Below are 15555 nucleotides of genomic sequence, written 5' to 3' on the forward strand. Positions count from 1 at the left end.
ATTTTATTTCTTTATTTGACACAGAGAGAGAGATCACAAGTAGGCAGAGAGGTTGGCAGAGAGAGAGGAGGAAGCAGGCTCCCTGCTGAGCAGAGAGCCCGATGCAGGGCTAGATCCCAGGACCCTGAGACCATGACCTACGCCAAAGGCAGAGGCTTAACCTTCTGAGCCACCCAAGCGCCCCCAACCTTGCTTTTTTTTTTTTTTTTTACACTATGAGTGAATGTTGATATCAATTTCTAGCTGATTTTCAAATCTTGAACCATTCTTGCTTTCTTCAGAAAATCCCCATTTCATTATGATATGTTATCTCATCAATACATTGTTTGATTTGATTTGCTATTATTTTGTTGAGGATTTTTGCATCTATGATCATGAGAGATATTATGATTTTGGTATTAGCATAAGGCTAACTTCATAAAGTGATCTGGCAAGTATTTCTTTTTCTTCTGTATTTTGAAAGCATTTGTGTGGAATTATTTTCTTGTTGTTAAGTGATTGAAGGTACTAAGGAAGAAATCTAGACTTGCAATTTTCTTCGTTTGAAGGCTTTAAATTCTCACTTAACTTCTTTAATTGACAAAGGATTATTCAGGCCCTTTGTTTCTCCTGAGTGAACCTTGATACTTTGTGTCTTAAAAAGAATTAGTCCATTTTATCTAAGTTGTTGAATTTATGGTCATTAATTTGAATTTAATATTCCCCTTATTATCTTTCTAATTTACATAGGATCTGAGATCATGTCCCCCTTTTAATTCTTGATTGTTGTGCCTTCTTTCCACCCACTCCTTTGACCAGTCTCGATAAAGGTTTATCAACATTTTTGATCTGTTTTGTAAGTGTCTTTTGGTTTCATTAAATTCTCTATTTTATTTTACTCTCCAAATTATTTATTTTTGCTCTTATCTTTATTTCCTTCCTTTTGCTTGTTTTTCTCTTTCTAGTTTCTTAAGATGTAAGCTAAGTTTAGATAATTTGAGACTTTCTTCTTTTTTTAAAACAATCATTAGACACTATAAATTTCCCCCTATATACTTTTTTAACTACATCCCACAAATTTTGATATGTTGGGTTTTCAATTTTATCCAATTCAAAGTGTTGCTAATTTTCCTTTTCACTTCTTATTTTACCGATGCATTATTTATAAATGTATTATTTAATTATAAATACTGGAGAATTTTTAGATTTTTTTTTTAAATTTTTGATTTCTAATAGGGGCGCCTGGGTGGCTCAGTGGGTTAAGCCTCTGCTTTCAACTCAGGTCATGGTCTCAGGGTCCTAGGATCGAGCCCCACATCAGCCTCTCTGCTCAGCAGGGAGCCTGCTTTCTCCTCTCTCTCTCTGCCTAGTTGTGATCTCTGTTTGTCAAATAAATAAATAAAATCTTAAAAATAAATAAATAAATAAATAAATAAATAAATAACTTTTTGATTTCTACTTTAATAAGTTATGGAAAGAAAACATTATTTATGTATTTTTTTATTTTACATTTGCAGGCTTATTTTATGACTGAGCATATAGTCTATTATGGTGACTATTCCTTAAAGCAATTGAAAATAATAGGTATTCTGCTCTTGTTGGGTGGAGTGTGTTATTTATGCCAATTAGTTAATATTGTTACTCAGAACTCCTTACTTACTTACTGATTTTCTACCTGATTTTCCTATCAATTGTGAACATCGAAGTTTGCAATTAGGATTGCAGATTTACTTATTTGATCTCCTTTCAGTTCTATTAGGTTTTGGTGCATGTATTTTCAAGTTCTAGTGTTAGGTGCTTACACGTCTAAGATTGTTATGCCTTCCTGGTGATTTGACCCACATTTCACTGTGGAATGTCTTTCTTCATCCCTCTTCTAAAGCCTACTTTCTCTGATTCTAAAATATCCACTTCAGCTTTCTTTTGGTTGGTACTTACAGTTTATACATTTTCTTGCACTTTTACCTTTAACCAAGCTATGTCTTTTTATTTAAAGTAAGGTTTTTTTCAGTAGCATTTTAAACCAAGCTTAAAGTTTTTATATTTTAATTGGTGTGTTTAGAACATTTATATTTTTTGAAATAATTGCTATGGTTGGAGATCATAATTTTTAATTTATCTCTAAATTCTTAAGTATTAACCATCTTTATATTTAAAGTACATTACACATAATATGAACTCAGTAATGTTGATTAAGTTTATATTTCTTTCAGATCCATTGTCTTTTTCCCTGTTCTATGGATTTGTTCTAAATATAGTATCTCTAATGTTTTGAAATCATAACTTTTATCATGTAAGTTATAAGTGAAAAAGTACTTATTATACTTAGTTTCTAAATCACATTTTCTCATGAGTACATTTCATATACCCATGCAGGATGAGAGTAATATAGAAAATGTTAAATATCAATCAGTGAATATTAGATTACTTATCATTCATCTACTTATTACATGTTGTACTTTTGATAACTATGAATCCATTGAAACGGAGGAAGATAAAAGTAATAAATTTATACATGCCTTGCTGCAGAAAGCAGTAGCAACATATGGTCATGAATAAAGTATCACCATTTCAATATCTGTGTCTGCTTTAGTTCCCAGTAGTATTATCTGTAGAGAAGACCTTTGCTCTACAACAGAGAATACTGCCAGCATTTGAAAAAGCATTTATTTCTGAGAAGTAGAAGAACATGATAGTGGTTTAACATTAGCATGTTTATAACAATAGTGAGCCTAGTGTTTTGTTTTCATTCAAAACACTATTAACCTTTTCCCCTGGAAAATAAAAGTTTAATTTAGGAGTGATTGTTCTAAAGAGACATTACTTTCTCACCGGAGGAGAATCCCAAAGGTGAGCAGAGAGAAAACAAGGTTGCAGAGATACTCAGTAACCAGTCTGTAATCCTGGCAGATAGAATGTGATATTAGAGAGATAAGTGGGGGGAGATATTTTAATTTAGGGTTCTTGGTGTGTCTTAGTCCCACACTCCACACAACAACCAGTTGATTGTTAAGCATGATGATAAATAATATATAGACTAATCCTGAAAGCAAGCAATATGTGATTTGCCCCAAACCTTAGGAAACTCAGTGTTCCAGGTATCATACACTTCACCATCGGCTTGTCCTATTAAGACTTGTTTAGTGAGAATTTGTGCAAATTTAGTGCTGTTACTGTTCGCTTTATATGTAAGGCATTCTCCACAACTACTCATTTACTTATTCATTCCACAATTGGAATTGTGGAATGTCTTAGGTGCTGAATAGGACTATTGCTGTGCAAACGAAGTTTTTAAAAGTTGATTCTGGAGATGAGAACCATCTTTAATTATACTGGGACATATACTCTTATTAAAGTTACCAAGAATGCTTCCAAGCCTATTGAAGTCTAGGAAATAATTTGCAATACTAAAAAATGTCTATTTTATTAATAAAACTTTAATCAGAACCAGAATCATATTAGAGGTCTACCAGAAATGCAGCAAAACACCTGAAAAATATGCCAATATTAGTAAGAAAAAAAATCTTTAACTTCTCAGTATAGTCAGTGGAATAAGATAGCATCAAAAACTCATAAAGAGTTATTTCAAATATGCAGTAACTCAACTGTAAGGATGCAACTTGAAAAAAATGTTGTTTTGAGAAAGAGGATAACCTTTGTTCAAGAGCCATCATTAGTATTACCCAACTTTGGAATACTGAAATGTTCTTCAAGTTTGTATAAATGTGCCAGGCTGCCCAATATTATTGTTTTCTCTGAAACTGTTGTCTGTCAACCAAAAATCAGGCTTAAAAAAAAATCACAGTTACATCCACTCCAGACCTATGTAATATTGGCCTCTTCACTAATCAACCTGGGGATGTACTAGCATGATTAGAAATGTGTGATATTTAACAAGTCATTTTCCAGAAGAAGAAGATAGAAGAAGAAGAAGAAGAACAACAACAACAACAACAACAAGAGGAGGAGGAGGAGGAGGAGGAGGAAGAAGTAGTAGTAGTAGTACTAGTACTAGTAGAAGTAGTAGAAGAAGCAGCAGCCATTATTCATGTGGTCCATTCCCAGAAAGATTTTGTGATGATGGCAGGGGCAGTGGCTTTGGTGCAGGAGGAGGAGAAAAGAGAAGTCTGATGCTCTGCAGGGTATCCTCTCTGTCTTCTTGGAAGAAGATTCTCTTCTTACCCTCTTCAAGGAAATTGTGGAACAATGGTCGTTGGAAAGTTGGAATGTTCTCACCAAGGTGAACAAAGAAGATAAGATACAGGCCCTTGCCACCTAAATTTAGAAGCAGGCAGACTGTGGTGAAGCCCAGGATGGTGTCAGAAGGGGAGAAGCAGATAAAGCTGCACTTGTAGCCCAGTCAGTATACTGCTGTGACAGATGCAGAAGACGAGAAGGATGAGAAGGATGATTCAGACACCGCTACGATGAATCTTGGTTCTGATATGTCTTTATTCTGAAACGCCAATGTGGAAGATGTCCTCAATGCTGGAAAACTGGAGTGAGACTCACTTTGGGATGAGTCCTGAAGGAAGAAAGAATAGGACAAGCTGCAGATGGAGAGGGACAAACTGGAAAGCAGGAACGCAAGGAAAGGAAAGAGAAAAGGGCACAATGAGGGGAGTGGAAGCAGTAGCTTTGGTCCACTCTTTTTTCTCTTCATGGAGAACTGATTGTGCACATGTGTATTTAAGAGAAATGAGAGAATGAATAAAGTTGTTTTCCAAGGCATTTCCCTCTATTTACATGGTCCAAAGGAAAATCACAAACACTTCTAATTACAAAATGTGCCATGTCTCTGTGGTGTGAGTAGATTATTGTAGCTGATGTCTATACCAAAAATCTGGAATGGGGGCAACTTGTGTATTTTAATACACAAGTATTTTGGCCACTTTGAAAGATTTTTCTCACTTACGATAAATAGCAGAAATATTCAGAAAACTGGCAGTTACAGTTTTCATTCTGAAGAAGCAAAATCATGACCTCTCATGAAATGTGGGAATATAAGGTACTTTGAAAGTAGTATTCACCCCTTAATGTATTGTTTTATGGGTGAAATTGAAAGTTTATGAAACACCCTATCTGGATCCAGATATTCTGTTAACATGACAAGGAACTATGAAAATGGAAGAAACTATGTGGTAGATATTCTAGATTTGAGAATTTTTGTTGTTGTTAAGCTTCAGCCTATGGAAGGAAGAAGAAGTAACTTTTTTTAAAAAGATTTTTATTTATTTATTTGACAGAGAGAGATCACAACTAGGCAGAGAGGCAGGCAGAGAGAGAGAGGAGGAAGCAGGCTCCCCACTGAGCAGAGAGCCCGATGCGGGACTCGATCCCAGGATCCTGAGATCATGGCTTGAAGGCAGCTGCTTAACCCACTGAGCCACCTGGGCGCCCAAGAAGTAACTCATCTAGGTTATGATTTTGAAGAAGGATGTACATCAGGTGAAAGGACATCATTGTTAGCTAGATTCATTTTTTATAATCATGAGTTCTTTTGAGTGCTAGTAGAGATTTTATTCCTGATCTGCCCAAAAGCATGAGTATAAAGAACTGATAAGTACAGCTTGAGAGAAACTGCAGGAACCATGTGTTTAAGAAAAAAACACTGGAAAACAAAGATATTTAGGAATGCATATTGTGGGTGCTCAACAAACTTATTTAATGAGTGAATAGAAAATGAGCAAGAAAAATGAACAGGAACTCTCCAGTTCTACTTTTGTCCCAGGCCACATTCAATTGTAAATAAGGTCTTTCTCTACTTCAGGCAGCAGACTGTCAAAGGGCCAGAAGGGAGCAGTCTCCCAGACAGGTCAGAAAATAGGTATTTTATCCCTGAGGTTGGGAAACGACTGCAGGCAAGCATATTTAGCCCAGTCTCTTTTTGTGTGGTGCAAGTCAACAATGGATTTTGCATTTTTAAAGGATTGTAAGAGAACAGAAATGTGACGGAGATCTTTTGTGACCTGTAAAGCCTAAAATATTTACCATCTGGCCCTTTGGAGAGAAAGTTTGCCAACCTCTGTCTCACATTATTAACTATGAGGTTAACGAACATTTTTACCTTTGTACAGAAGGTAAAAAACATGGTTAAGGAAAAGATGTGTCACCTCTATACACTCCTATAACCGCTGCATTACATTTTTGGAACATAAACTATTTAAATCACAAAAACAAACAAAAAACAAAATAAATCAAAATAACCTTTTCTCTTTGCAATTTTCAGACACAGTGAAAAGAATAAATATGTTACATCATCACCGTTCCCCTTCTGCTCTGCTATTCTATTCTATTCTGTTATAGATATTTCCTCATTTCTTACTTTGGAAACTTTCACAAAATTATTCTATCCAGCCCTAACAAACATGCCCATCTTATCCTCCTAACTCCACCTTTTTCTACCTACTCCACATTATAACAACCTCATAATCCTCAGTCAAGCAAGGTTGGGGTGGAGAACATCAGTAAGCAAAGCAGGATTTCCTTTAGAAGGAAAGGAAGCGCAAATTTAGCAATCTTAATAAAAGAGTAATTTTGGTTTTCTTACATGGGATTTCCAGGCCTTTGGATACTAAAAGTTAGTAGAGACTTTCTGAAAAGATGTCCATGAAACATTTATTCCAGCTCACAAATGAGTATCTTTGATCATGTAGTTTAAGTGATCTGCCCCTGGTGATATAGGTATATTCAAGGTATATTTGGGAAGCAGTTGTCCCAACTGTGTACTTATGTGAACACTGTGCAGCCTGTCATTATCTCTAGCAGAAGTCGGGAAACTCTAACTACTCTTGGGGCCAGATTTGGCCCACTGCCTTTTTATGTTTATTTCAATAAGTTTATTTTATGTTTATGTCAATAAAGTTTACTGGAACATAGTCACATTATTTTGTTTACCTATTTTCTGTGACTATTTTTTTATGGTATAATAACAGAGTTAAAAAGTTGTGACAGAGATGAAGGCTCACAAAGTATAACATATTTATTATTTGATCATTTATGGAAGGCTCCTTTTCAAAAGTCGGATATCTATTACCTTGTGTCAGGTCCTTCAAGACAAAGATAACACTCCTCCCCCACCCCAACCCCCACCAACAGACATATGAATACAGTCACATTAGAGGGGTCTGTTAAATCCTCTGGTAAGTCATATCTGATCTGGGAAAGGCCTGCCCTTCACTAAGGGGTAAAAATAGGAGTAATATTGAATGTTAACCATTGGAATTCTTTTGAAATAGCTCAAATGTATTGATTGCTGATCATTTTCCTGGCACTGTTTTAAATATTTCACAGTATCAACTTATGTAATATTCACATAAAACATATACCATTATCTGCTATTAACTCATTATAGTTGAGGAAACTGAGAATAGAAAGGTTGAATAACATGCTTAAAGCAACACAACTATGAAGTGGCAGTCAAGTTTTAAATACAGAATACTGTCTCTAGAGCCCACAGGCTTAAATTTTAATTGGCTTAGCATCTCCAGAAATAGTAAGAAAATCTACTTTTTTTGCAACTGCAGTAACCCAAGCAAATCTGCATGTGGATAGCTAATGTTGATTTAGGATAATCTGTGATAATGTTTGTAAAGTATAAAAGTCCAAAGAACAAATAATCCAATCAAGAAATGGGCAGAAGACATGAACAGACATTTCTGCAAAGAAGACATCCAGATGGCCAACAGACACATGAAAAAGTGCTCCATATCACTCGGCATCAGGGAAATACAAATCAAAACCACAATGAGATATCACCTCACACCAGTCAGAATGGCTAAAATCAACAAGTCAGGAAATGACAGATGCTGGCGAGGATGCGGAGAAAGGGGAACCCTCCTACACTGTTGGTGGGAATGCAAGCTGGTGCAGCCACTCTGGAAAACAGCATGGAGGTTCCTCAAAATGTTGAAAATAGAACTGCCCTATGACCCAGCAATTGCACTATTGGGTATTTACCCTAAAGATACAAATGTAGTGATCCAAAGGGACACATGCACCCGAATGTTTATAGCAGCAATGTCCACAATAGCCAAACTATGGAAAGAACCTAGGTGTCCATCAACAGATGAATGGATCAAGAAGATGTGGTATATATACACAATGGAATACTATGCAGCCATCAAAAGAAATGAAATCTTGCCATTTGCAACAACATGGATGGAACTAGAGCGTATCATGCTTAGCGAAATAAGTCAAGCAGAGAAAGACAACTATCATATGATCTCCCTGATATGAGGAAGTGGTGATGCAACATGGAGGCTTAAGTGGGTAGAAGAATAAATGAAACAAGATGGGATTGGGAGGGAGACAAACCATAAGTGACTCTTAATCTCACAAAACAAACTGAGGGTTGCCGGGGGGAGGGGGTTTGGGAGAAGGGGGTGGGATTATGGACATTGGGGAGGGTATGTGATTTGGTGAGTGCTGTGAAGTGTGTAAACCTGGTGATTCACAGACCTGTACCCCTGGGGATAAAAATATATGTTTATAAAAAATAAAAAAAAATAATAATAAAAATAAAAAAAAAATAAAAAAAAAAAAGTCTTTTAAAGCCTTTGTTCAACATATACATCTTGACCACCTACTGCATTCCCAGAACCCATGTTATTAGGTGAAGATAATTCCTTCTTTGAAAGCACTTAAAATTTGGCAGGGATTTTCTTTCTAGAAAGTTCTGGATAAAAGTAAAGGAAACAAGAATCAAGAGTCAAGGGTTCTGTTGAGCATGAGGTTTTTATGCTCCTTCTGACAGTAGACAATTATTGTAAATAAAGAGCAGGCATTCTGGTTAAATGAAAGAAATGAGAAGATTATAGCCAGAAAGGAATGAATTTCACCAGGTAACTTGACTTTGGAGAAGTTACTGCAAACTCCCTGAGTCCCACGTTCTTTCTTTCTTTCTTTCTTTCTTTCTTTTTTTTTTTAATTAATTTTTGTAGTTTAGAATATTTAATGCCCAGAGTTTTTCACAAGGATTAAGTGAGATCATATATGTGATGAATTCTAGAGTAATGCCAACAACTTAGTTGGCATTCAACCTTTTTTAAGTTTCTCATATCTTTCTTAAAAACATTTATCTAGGGGCGCCTGGGTGGCTCAGCGGGTTAAGCCACTGCCTTCTGCTCAGGTCATGATCTCAGAGTCCTGGGATCGAGTCCCGCATCGGGCTCTCTGCTCAGCGGGGAGCCTGCTTCCTCCTCTTCCTCTGCCTGCCTCTCTGCCTGCTTGTGATCTCTCTCTGTCAAATGAATAAATAAAATATTAAAAAAAACAACAACAAAAAACATTTATCTATAATTTCTCATATTTCAGTCCTCATTCTGAATTCTTCCTCTTTGAAATGCCATGCACATTTCTTCTTGAGAAGACATTCTCCCTGAACACACAGAGTTACAGCAGCTGCATTCAGGAATACGTCACAACAATCCTCATTCTTGGATATATCTAAAAATCATTGAGAAATTATTGATCATGGATCATATGTGTGTATATATATATAAGCTCATTATTTGTGATTTATCTTCTCCTTTTGCACATTCTATTTCTGACAATATACTGCAAACCCTTCAGGACCAAACATCTAAATTCTGTTTTGGTAACTTATTAGGGCATTTTGTAGATATTTTTCCACATTTGTGATAATGAAATATTTTAGACTATTTCAGAAACAGAAACTCACTAAGTTCATGTTAAATAACAGATATTAGAAGACTATAATGGAGAAATAACAAAGAGAAATCCAAGGGGTAAATGCATGGCCAATTCAGAGATCATGAAAGTCAGGGTTTTTGCTTTTCCAGGTATTTGCAACTCTGATATAATTAGAAAAAGTAAGCCTGCCATTCTCTCTGTATATCTCTTCAGCCATATTTCTCTTCTCTTCTCTGTGTCAAGGTGTTTATTCATAGCTTTGCCACTTAGTTCCTACAGACTATTTTTCCTCTGTATCTTTTCTTGCTTCAGCTTGCTACAGTAAACTTTATGTTTGTTTGTTTCACTGGGTCAAATTACCAAGAGAAACCAATCATCTTTGTCCATAGTTGGATAAAGCCTTTTCCCAAAGCCATACAGGGTGCCATTGTTTAACTCATACATTGTTAATTATGGAATAGTTTGCCCATCCTTAGTCATTTCATTGTCATTTCATCTGTGGCCAAGGGAATGGGTTTCTATTGATATACAGAATTTGGCTGTGTGTGTGTGTGTGTGTGTGTGTGTGTGTGTGTATTTTAAACCATGTAAGACCACATTCCATAATTGGGGTAGGAAGTGAGGAGAGAGGGACTGTGGGCTTAAACATAACATACCCTTGCAAAGGCAGTTAAGAACTTAGTACGCTTTCTGGTGCTTATAATGATTTATGAAGGTCATAATAATTTAATGGAAGAAACAAAAGCAAATCAAATACAGAGAGCCATGTGGCACAGAAATCAGTCTTTGGGCTCCTAGAACTTCTTGAGAAAAACAACATTTTTCTTTGTTTCTCTAGTAACCTGCCTAATATGTGGAACATAAAATATTGATTTAAAATTGCTGAATGGGTAATGAATGGCATGGGTTCTTGATTGAGCTGAGCATTTCAATGTTAAAACCACCATCACATGAAGTTTTCATTCTCTTTTGTTCTCAGTGGATGGTAGGAGCCAGCGATAAGTTCAATATTCTTTGCCAATAGATTTAGAATATCTTTGTATTTAAGACTTCTTAAGTGGACAGTGAGTGGAGACACATTTCAGTTCACTTGGTGCCACTCTGGAAGTGATCCTGATTTAAAAAGAATATTGAAGTCCCAGTTATATCAGTTAATCTTTAACAACATCACCTTAACAATGTAATCCTTTTCTAATATAACAATACACTACTATGTGTAAGCTGCATTCATATTTGCTTTCACAAAACTAGCCCAAATTGTTTCTGCTGGTCTAGAAAAGCAAACCCCAAGTATCTGCTAAAAAGTAAACAGCCTGTAGTTGGAATCAAGTAACTGACAATCCTTTCTGTGGGCAATTTTGGTCTAAACAGATGACCTTCCTATATTTAAAAGATTGAAACTAATATAGAATTTGGGTAAGTCTGGTAGCCCACTATATATGAAATATTTAAAACTTTTGAACACTCTATCTTGTGGCAATGCAAGAAAGAGATGTGTTTGACCTTAAATCCCTGTATATAGCAGTGAAGTAACAAACAGACAATTAAGAAGAAAAATCTGAAGGCCAAATGTCAAAAATGAGAGTGTTAACCCTGAGTTGTGACATTTTAAAAATGTCCTTGGCTCACATTGAAGCGCAGTTGCTAATGTGGTCATTTATTTGTCTATTTATAAGGAGAAAAAAAGCCCTGAGATTTCTAAAATGTTTAGAAATGGATCTTATTCTCTCTGAAAATAACAACAGGCTGTTATTTCCAACCTAAGGGTCAAAGCTAGGAAGAGGTGTCCATTAGTACCCATCAAAGTTTACACTTGCATAATGCATATCTTAAAACAAGAATTAGGTCATTATCTTTTTTTAACCTTAACTTATACTAAAATATTCTCTGAGACATAAGAAATAATTAGTATAAAACGTTTATTCTTAACAGCAAGAGTAGAGCATTTATTCTTGTAATCCTACCTATGTTGCTATAAAATAATTTAAAAGATAATATATTTATGTTTCATCTTTCTTCTCAGTTTTGACCATCAGCACAGTGCCATTGTAATAGGAGAAAGTCCCTTTATCGAAGTGTTGATCAAAAACTTACAAGCACTTCTCAGACTTGTAAATGGCCACACTAATTTTGTTTTCTAATTAAATAACTTTAACATTACTACTGAGTCATACACTTCAATCAATACCTTCTTTTTAATGTTTAATTATGCATTAGAGGGCAGAGGAACTTTAAAAAACAACATTTTTGGAGAAAAAAATCATCTTGACCCATATGTGCTTGAGATGGCTCATTAAATGTATCTTCTATCCTTTATTCTTAAAACACACACACATGTAAGATAGTGTCTAAGAAAAAAATATGCTTTAGAGAAAGTATAATGTTGATATTTTGATGTAGAGATCTTTCTGGATGGCTCTTTTGATGAGAGATCAAAACAACAGTCCTTGAGCAATGTTGCTGATTACCCTTCCTCTTTTGTAGAGTGGCCTGCTGCAACATCTTTCCCATATTTTGCTATACATGTGTCATGTGGAGTATACTTTTATTACTAGCATTGTGAGGGACAAAAGCCAAAGCACTACCTCTGCTTAAAAATAGCACTCTGAGTCTGATCATTTTTAGTCCTTGAAAATTTCTAGATATTATACACATTGACTTTGGCTCCCAGAAATATGTGTCAATAGAAACACTTTTCTTTTGTAAAGAAAGAAATGTGGTATAGCAGCACTTAAATCAGAAGACATCAACATTTAACCCAAAGAGGCACAGAGTTTTGAGGTACCGCTGCTAGGATCCTGTATCTGGAGTCACACCACAAAAGTCTAATGCCAATTCTGCTACTTAAAGCTATATAACCCTGGGAAGTCTCCTAGCCCTGTACATACCTTATTTTACTAATCTCTAAAAAGGGGATAATAAAATGATAGTATAGCCCTTTTAGAGCTATGAAGAGTCTATTCAAGGGAAGTAATTCAAACAGCATGTGGTACATAGTAGCAAGCTATATTTACAGTGAAATTAGTATTCACGTATAACTTTTCTTCACTTTACTAGGCATAATTTTACATTATCTTTGCATATATTTTAAAAGATTTTTAACAACTTATTCTGGACTAGAGTAGCAACGTGGTAAATTGGAGAGGAAAATCTGGACTTCAAAGTCAGAGAGATTTGGAATGAATGTCTTACACTTTGTGTGAATTCAGACAAGTTTATCAACTCTCTAGACATCAATTTTCTATTCTTTAAAGCAGGATTCATATATTTAAAAATAAATAATATAATCCATTCAGGGGTCTAACCTAGTAATAGGTATCAAAAATTAATAACTGTGGATTATGACTTGACCAAGTTAAATAAATCCAGAATTGTGCATGTTTATTTTACACAAAATACACCTAGTTCAGAATTTAGAGTGTTCAGGAAGTCTTTGATCATTTAATATTGAATTGCTAGATTGATCTAGCATACTGATTATACTTTAATATTAAACTTCAGTCAAGACTAAGGACACAATTACTCCAGGAATACATTATTACCATTGTTTTAATCTGATAAACTATTGAAGTGGATGAAATCCCACCTTTCCCCAGTGTACCTTTGTCTATAACTGCAATGTACGGACTGAATTTTGGTGTGAGGTAATCTGATATTCCCTAGAGGGTATACATATTGTGATGTTCCATCTCCAGATTTTGTCACTAATGTATTTCCCTCAGCTGGCTAGAGCTGCTTGCCAAAGGTTATGTCTCCTCCCAAGGAAGATTTGACCAATAACTAGCTGATTGGAGGGATTTGAAAGCCTTGCTCCCGACCCAATTTGGGGCAGCTCTGAAGAGCCATCTTCGCTCCAGAGCTCACTATAGGATCAGCTGATCCCTGTCTTAAAACCACAGAGCAGACAGCTTCTCCCTCTGCCCAGTTTGCCTTCCACCCTTCCTCCTAGGTGTATCTCCTGAGAATACTGCACAATAATCCTTTTGCACAGGACTCTGCCCAGAGACTGCTCCTAGAGAACACAGTCTAAGATCCTCACTAGTTTTAAAGGTTCTAAAGCAGGGAAGCATGAACAAAATATGTGTTTCTTTTGTATCATGGAACAACAATGGATGAATTAAAAGTGGAGTTACCTCAAGAACTTGGTCAGCCCTTTTGGAAGGCACAGCATGCATAATCAAAAACATATGAAAGCACACCCACATTTAACACTAATTATTTACTAGAAAAGTTGGGGAAAGAAATGTCATGAATTTGCCTTTGAAATTATTTGGCTATGTGTTATTGATATAATTTATGATTGGGAATATTTCTTGACATTTTGTGGACTTAGAAATTCTTGAAAAGTGGAGAAATTTATCCACTAAACTGTTTTCAAATATAATAAATCTTTTATTAATACTAAATTTAATAATTAATGAAGTGACATGATGTTATGCGGACATTTAATTAAACATTTATTCATTTTGGTATTGTGGTTTCTTTTTTTGTGTTCTAGAGCCAATGAGTTTCATTTTAAAGACTCAGATTTTACATGGAGATCTTGAAAATCTCATAGGTCACTGAAAACTTCAAATCTGTGAATATATCTGAGAAGAAATCCAGTATATTTTTCATAGAAAAAAAAAACATAAATTTTTCTCTGTTCTTAGTAAATTCTCTCTAGATTAAAGCCAGATGGACACATCCTCCACAGTTTGCCCCAGAGTTCACTCAAGCTTGAGAGAGAGGAGTAAAGGAGACAGAGCTGAGGGGACGAGGGTGGTGGGTATACAATGAGAACACAAAATTAACTCAGGTTAAGCATGGGCCATTTCCTCTCTCTTTTCCAAGGATTTTTACATTTTCTTCAGCTTTATTGTATATGTGTAGTCACATCTATATCTGTAACTGTGACCATGCACATGTGGTTAGTCCAATAAAGTGATGTTTCACATAGCTCTTCAACCACTGCTTCTGAAAAGTTGAGCATCGATATGCACATATATTCACAAATCTTTGTGTGACACTGTCCTCTACTAGTCCCAGAAAACTGTTTAAACCAGTTTTTAAACCCCTATATTACACATAAAGGATAATAGACTTGTGTACATGCACGTGTATATGCTTTCATCAAGAGCATCCAACCACTTTTTATACTCAGTTTGCTCAATCATGTAATCACTAAAATCAGAAATGGCAAAGAATTACTGTATCAGCAAATTAAGACCATCAAGTTTATTCGAGATAATAACATGTCAGTCATTTGGATTCAGTCCTACTCTATTTTTGGAAATCATGGAGAACTATGCACCCAAAGTATTTTTTCCTTAACAAGAACAAACTTTATTCTAATCATCAATATCTCTGAGAGGGTATGTAATTGGACAATATAATATTTTAACCCAAAATTGCCCTAAACTAAATTTCACTATTAATTCCTCAAAATTCACTCTAAATTTGACCTGAAAGTGATTATTTTAGCTATGATATTTAATTTAATATAAATATTAAATAAGATGTTAGCCATATTTAATAATTATAATCATTCATGTCTCCATGTCATCAACTCATATACATCTATATTTCAGTCAACACTAATTCTACCAGGTGTCCATAAAACATAGGGACAAATGGAAGGAACCAAATAAACCTCAATTTATGATCACTTTGTGGACTTCTACAAGAACTCCTTTATCAATCCAAGGAATTATTACATGTTGAAAGTGAGCATTCCACCAAAATTTCCTTTTATGTGAATCAATCCTGAAGTGTTTTCAGTGTTAATGACCATGTTTACAAATTATTCTTTACTCTTCTTATATTTTGTCCTAATCTTCCTCTCTTTTCAGTTATTCTTTATGTAAATTTAGTATTTCAGCCATCAGCATGTTCATAATACTGAAAGAACAACAAAACCTAGGAAAAAGAAGCTGTGTTAGG

At 35.2% G+C, this 15555-nt stretch overlaps 1 pseudogene; it reads left to right on the forward strand.

Moving 5' to 3' along the window:
* Positions 1-3957: 3957 nt before the first annotated feature.
* LOC132025134 (coiled-coil domain-containing protein 43-like) lies at positions 3958-4615 on the forward strand (annotated as a pseudogene).
* Positions 4616-15555: the final 10940 nt, after the last annotated feature.

The sequence above is a fragment of the Mustela nigripes genome, chromosome 9 (genome assembly GCF_022355385.1).
Source record: "Mustela nigripes isolate SB6536 chromosome 9, MUSNIG.SB6536, whole genome shotgun sequence".
Lineage (NCBI taxonomy): Eukaryota > Metazoa > Chordata > Mammalia > Carnivora > Mustelidae > Mustela > Mustela nigripes.